General features: G+C 39.5%; 1 protein-coding gene across 1 annotated transcript in view; it reads right to left on the bottom strand.

Moving 5' to 3' along the window:
• The window catches only part of TMEM246 (transmembrane protein 246), a 40,246-nt gene that overhangs the window by 22,353 nt on the left and 11,893 nt on the right, over positions 1 to 6,000 (bottom strand). The gene's annotated exons all lie outside the window — the stretch shown is intronic.

Below are 6,000 nucleotides of genomic sequence, written 5' to 3'. Positions count from 1 at the left end.
GGCAGGCCATGTGACCTGCGAGCTGCGGAGCGACCAGCTTGCGGGGGAAAGGACGGTAAAAGGCGCCAACTGATGGGCAGAAAAGGAAAAGCAGGCTCAGGGCAGAGGAAACTGCAATTCTGGAAGGATTAGGTCTCCGCGCTGTTCACAACCCCAGCAGGGCTCCAAGCATTTTCTCCGCTGGAGGGAACTGGTTTTGCTCATAATAAAAATTGTAGCGGGCACCCTATTTCCGCCCCGAATCCCCACCGCACCCGACGTTATACCAGGTGCCTTAGTGAGCATTCCTCTAGACATCACTTCACCCTGGACTTTACAGATTATCATCCCCAATTTGCAAACGACGAAAGATTTGAAAATTGCCAAGTACCACCTTACCTAATGCCAAAAGCCAGAACTGTAAACATTTATTAAAAATCAGAAAGGTTTGGTTTAACTAGATCACCTAGCCAGGCATGGGATTTAGGTCTGTGGCTCTTTCCACTTGACCTGTCAGTCTCCCCTGGGGTGTGGCTTTGGTGATAACAGTACCCATTTCCAACCTTTAGTTTTGGCGGATATTTATTGAAGAATTTTTCTTTCATCGTGCCAACACCATAGATGAGAATGAGGTAAGGAAGCCTACTTCCAGAATTTCTTTTACATGAGAAGGTTAAAATTTTTGCACAGAACATCTAAGAGACAAAGCTGAGCGAAGGGAGAAGTGAATTATGAAAGAGATGTCGGAAAAGTGGCTATCCTTACTAATGAAGGGCTTTCGTGCATTGAAAGAGGTCATTTGTGAGCTTCATCTCTCAGAAATCATTTAGTTAACAGGTCACAGAGATTTAACAAAAGATCCAAAAATAACTAGGTGAGTGAGAGCTGAAGGAGATAACTTAGGGTTTACTGTGAAAGAGCCAAGTATTCACTAAGTATATAATAAATTCCCATTTAAGTGGTATTTGAAAACGTAATCTGTCATACATTGTAACGTTTATCTTATTTACCTATCATGAACGAAACTACCTAAAATCAAAGCACTTCTTAAAAAGAGCAGTGAAGTCTCAAGCCAACTAAGTCTCCAAATGAGAACTGCAGAATATTTTTTCCCCTCAAATATGTCATCACTACTCATTCAAGCATAGGTATGTAAATCTGTTCCTGCCCTCCGGGCTACCCCAAATCTTGCAAACAGAAAAACATGTTGTTTTGTGAGAGGAATAGAAGCCAACGTCATATGCCATCACTTGGGCACACAGAGCTTTATTCACGAATGAAATGATGTCTCGAAATGCAGCAAAGCGCTTCATTAGAAAGCTATTACTTTGGGTCTCAAATGATTTTCAGTCTTCCAGAAACCTATTTTAAGCAAATTCTGTTCTAATGATGTAACACTGGAGATATGAGAAAATGTACACGTTGGTTGAAAACAAATCCTGGGGAAGAGGACCACAGGAAAGGGATGTAGAAAAAGGAAAGTCAAAGGAAACTGAAAGCCAGCTCCTAGAGTTTTCACTGTTTTATTACCTTTCTTTGTGCTCCTAATTCTAGGTCAGTTTGCCTTTCCAGGCGGAGGGTTAGCAAACTGCAACTCACTGCCTGTTTTTTGTGCATCCCACAAACTAAGAATGTTTTTTCTTTTTTTTTTTTTTTTTTACAAAACTGAATGGTTAAAAAAAAAAGACATGTGAAAATGCTATGAAATTCAAATTTCAGTGTTACTGGCACATGGTCATTCGTTTACATGTGTCTATGGCTGCTATCATGAGTTGAATAGTTGTGACAGAGACCTTATTACACAGAAAGCCTAAATACGTGCTGTCTGGCTTGTAGACACCTACTCTAAAAAGTCTGTTCAGTGGTCACAAGGTGTGGCAGTAAAGCCAGTGAACGCTCTGTGGTTTCTTCTTATGTCAGCAGAGTTGGTACTGGATATTAAGTTCCCGTAGAATCTTGTACCCATCTACCTGAACACCCATCCATCCACCTGAGCATCCATTCAGCCTCTATTTTACAAGCAATATTGAAGAATTGTTCTGACATAGTGCCAACACCATGAATGAGAATGAGAGAAGAATGAGATGTGTGTCACATTCTCAGGAAGTCTGTCATTAGGAATACCCAGGGGGTGCCTGGGTGGCTCAGTCGATTAAGTATATGACTTTTTATCTCAACCCAGGTCTTGACCTTAGGATCATGAGTTCAAGTCCCAACTTGGGCTCCTCGCTCAGAGTATAGGCTGACAGTTGGATCTGGGACAGACAGGAGATTGGGAAGCTATTCCCATTTCCTGGACCACTCGCAGACCTCCTACTTCTAGACTTCTTTTAATTGAGAGGTTAAAAAAATTTTTTTTGCTATTTTGTGTTTTAAAATTATATGTGATTAAACTTCATCCAATATGAAGAGACACACACGATTATTTGAAGTTGTGTCATATTCAATTTGTTAAAATCATATAGAAAGACTAATCTGCCTGTTGAATGGTAGTTTTAAGAGTGTTTATTATTATTTTTTGTGATTTTCATTATGTATAGATAATAATAACTATATACAAGAGTAACAGGGAGCCAGTTTTTCAGATTAAAACACAAAGTGTAACAGCCATCAAGATAGTTTATGAAAGATAATTGGGCGATTCTAGGGAGAGGCAGGAGGAGTGGTGACCTAGGAAAGACTGGGAAATTCCTGTTAAGATAAGGTTCCACGATTCTGGTTCTCATCTGCTGAGCCCTCTTTTGTGTTCCATGTTAGCTACCTTCCCTCCTTTGTGGTAGGGAGGGTGTTTTCTCTTTCATTTTCTTTTTATTTTTATATAATTGGACTTTAAGGTCATAGAGAGAAATTAATCATAATTCTCATTATGTGTCTATTTAAGGAAATGCCCTTGAAATCACCACCCAACATGGAAACCAGAACCCTGACAACAGTTTCCATCTTTCACAGTAAAAGATCCTTCTAAGAGATCATTTTAAGGATCTCTTCTATGATCCTGACTCATCTATCCCCTTGGGTGTATTTAAGAAAATATTCAGTGGCACTTATTGAAGACGGCAAGGCATCAAGGGGGGCCATGATGATAGGTACAGGGCCCCTGAAATGGAGTCTTGCAGAAGGGAATTAAACTCAGCTCTGAACATAGCATGGGCAAGTGGGAATTGATAGCAGAGAAACAGGATAGGGAACGGTGGATAGCAAATCACTAAGAGGGAGCATCATGTACAAAAGGTGATTCTGGCTAAAGGTATTTGACAGGAGTCATGCTGAAGATCGGCTACAATGATCAGATACCGAGGGTGGGGTTTCTCGCTAAACAAATTTAGCTAGATTCTTGCTAACACTGGATTTTACAAGGAAGTGTACAGGTGTTAGGAGAAGATTCAGGAGCCTGACTTAAGTTTGGTCAAGCAAAAAATCTTTGTAAAAACAAACAAACAAAACACAAAGAATCTTTGTGAGTTGTGGGGCGCCTGGGTGGCTCAGCTGGTTGAGCTTCCGACTTTGGCTCAGGTCATGATTTCAAGGTTCCTGAGTTTGAGCCCTACATCAGGCTCTCTGCTCTCAGCCCAGAGCCTGCTTTGGATCCTCAGTCCTCATCTCTCTGCCTCCTCCCCTGCTCATGTGCTCTCTTTTTTTTTCTCTCTCTCTCTCTCAAAAAACCCCCCCAAACAAACTAACAAACAAAAAAGCATTTAAAAAAAGAAAAGAATCTCTGTGAGTTGTGAGGAAAAATTTTATTGAGGCTGTTACTTTACCAAAACACCATAAACGTTTCATTAGAGACTGCATCCCAAGAGGTACCTACAATTTACCTGAACACTTTTGGTTTCCTTCTTTGTCCACAGCGAGAATTGCTCACCACCCTCGACACTGGAAATTGTGTCATGGTAACTCGAATCATCACCTAATCTTGATTCTTCCCATTTCCCAAAAGAGAAAAAAACTCAAAAAGCAGAGACCATCCAGAGTTAAGTCCCAAAGTAGACGTTGTAATTTATTTTTATTACAGTAAAACTTTGATTAGTCAGAACTAACATTGTGAATCTGAACAGTCAGACCCCTCACTCTGCTCACCTGACTCTGACAGCAGAGCATAGATAAAAACATCATCTCTCACCTGGTGATAGTCTCCTATTCGATCTTGGGCTTTGTAATCTTTGGACTCTAAACAAACCTCCAGAAGATTAACCCAGTGAATTTTCTAAAGATGTTAACCAGATCAGGTTTCTCAGTTTAAACGCACTAGACTGAAAAGTTCAAGCTCATTTGCGTGACAGTGAAAGCCATTCATAACCTAGCTTCTGACAATAGCTCCTGGCCTGGGGAGGATTACCTGTCTGGAAAAGGAGTTCCCTGTGGGCTTACAGGAGTCTTACCATACATCAGTTACTTATATTGGGTGTTTTTGGAGTGAATGAATGAATGTGTGAATGAATAGATGAGGAAATGAAGGAACCAGTTGTGGGGCGCCTGGGTGGCTCAGTCGGTTAAGCCTCTGACTTCGGCTCAGGTCAGATCTCACGTTCGTGGGTTCGAGCCCTGCGTCAGGCTCTGTGCTGCCAGCTAGCTCAGAGCCTGGAGCCTGCTTCTGGTTCTGTGTCTCCTTCTCTCTCTGCCCCTCCCCCTCTCATGCTCTGTCTCTGTCTGTATCAAATATAAATAAAACATTAAAAAAATTTAAAAAAAAGGAACCAGTTGTAAATAGGTTGGATACTTATCTGTGTGTGTTATTCTTTGAGGTAGCCTTGATCAAGAGGGGGCTATTGTTAATACTTGATATCTACAAGCAGTAGTTGATTAAAGAAATACAATATGGTATTTTTGCTGTGAGTCTGATTTTAAATTGTGCTTATTTTTACTGTCTGATGTCCAGTTTATTTAATTTTAGACCCAGAGTTCATGAGTGATAATTTATTCAAATTTCTAGAGGGATGTCAGGGATCCTGAGTGGCTCAGTTGATTTCGGCTCAGGTCATGATCTCGGATTCTTGACTGTGAGCCCCACATCGACTCTGTGCTGACTGTGTGGAGCCTGCTTGGAATTCTCTCTCTCTCCCTCTCTCTCTTGGCCCCTACCCCACTCACTTGTTTGTGTGTCCTCTCTCTCTCTCTCTTTCTCAAAGTAAACGAAAAAAAATTTTTTTTCTAGAGGAACGTCAAACTAAGTTTTTATGTGATTGGCATACATTTTTTAAAATTTACTATTTAGATATAATATGCATAATCACTTTTTTTAAACCTGAGCCTTTGTTTTCTTCTATTGTTGCTATAAGAATTTATATGATATGATAATGAGAGTTTGGGTTTTTTTACTGGGCGGGGGGATGGCTTTTCTGCCTTTCAAAGAATACCTGCAATTACATGGATTGAAAATTAAGTGAATATATGAATGTGGAAATTCTTAAAACCTACCTTTTATTAGCTCTGTAAATTTAATTTATAAATCTGTTCTTCTATTTATAAATCTGATAGTTTTAAATGTATATAAGAAGTTTTCCTTTTTAATTAGTTGATTTTAAATTACATTTGTACATATAAATATGTTTGATTTTTCTTACATGTTTTAGTTACCCTGAGAGTAAACTCAACACTTTCATTAGCAAAAAGCTTACTAAGTATTTAAACAACTTTTGAAAGTCTAATACCTTCCTGTATAGAATATCTCTAACCTCTAATCTCTTGTAACTTTCTCCTATGTCTTTTAACTTAAAATTATGACTGCCAGATTCTCTTAAACATTGTAAACACACACAGATTCTCCTGGGTGAAATGAAAATACGAATACTATGTGCTTAATTTAATTCATTTTCTCTGTAGTTAATTATAAATCTTCCTAGGATCACCTAACTAAGGAGGGTTGTTTTAGCTTCTCAGGAAAGCTGAAGGGACTGGGTCAAAAATTCAGGAATAAGAATCAGATGCATATGAGGGTTTGAGAACTGAGAGTTGCTTCCGTGAGGATCCACGTCACTTGTCACTTACATGTATGCCAAGCAGTCTGTTACAGTCATGATGCCA

Source organism: Suricata suricatta, chromosome 13, assembly GCF_006229205.1.
Source record: "Suricata suricatta isolate VVHF042 chromosome 13, meerkat_22Aug2017_6uvM2_HiC, whole genome shotgun sequence".
In the NCBI taxonomy this organism is placed as follows: domain Eukaryota; kingdom Metazoa; phylum Chordata; class Mammalia; order Carnivora; family Herpestidae; genus Suricata; species Suricata suricatta.
This window is presented reverse-complemented; position numbering and strand designations above follow the sequence as displayed.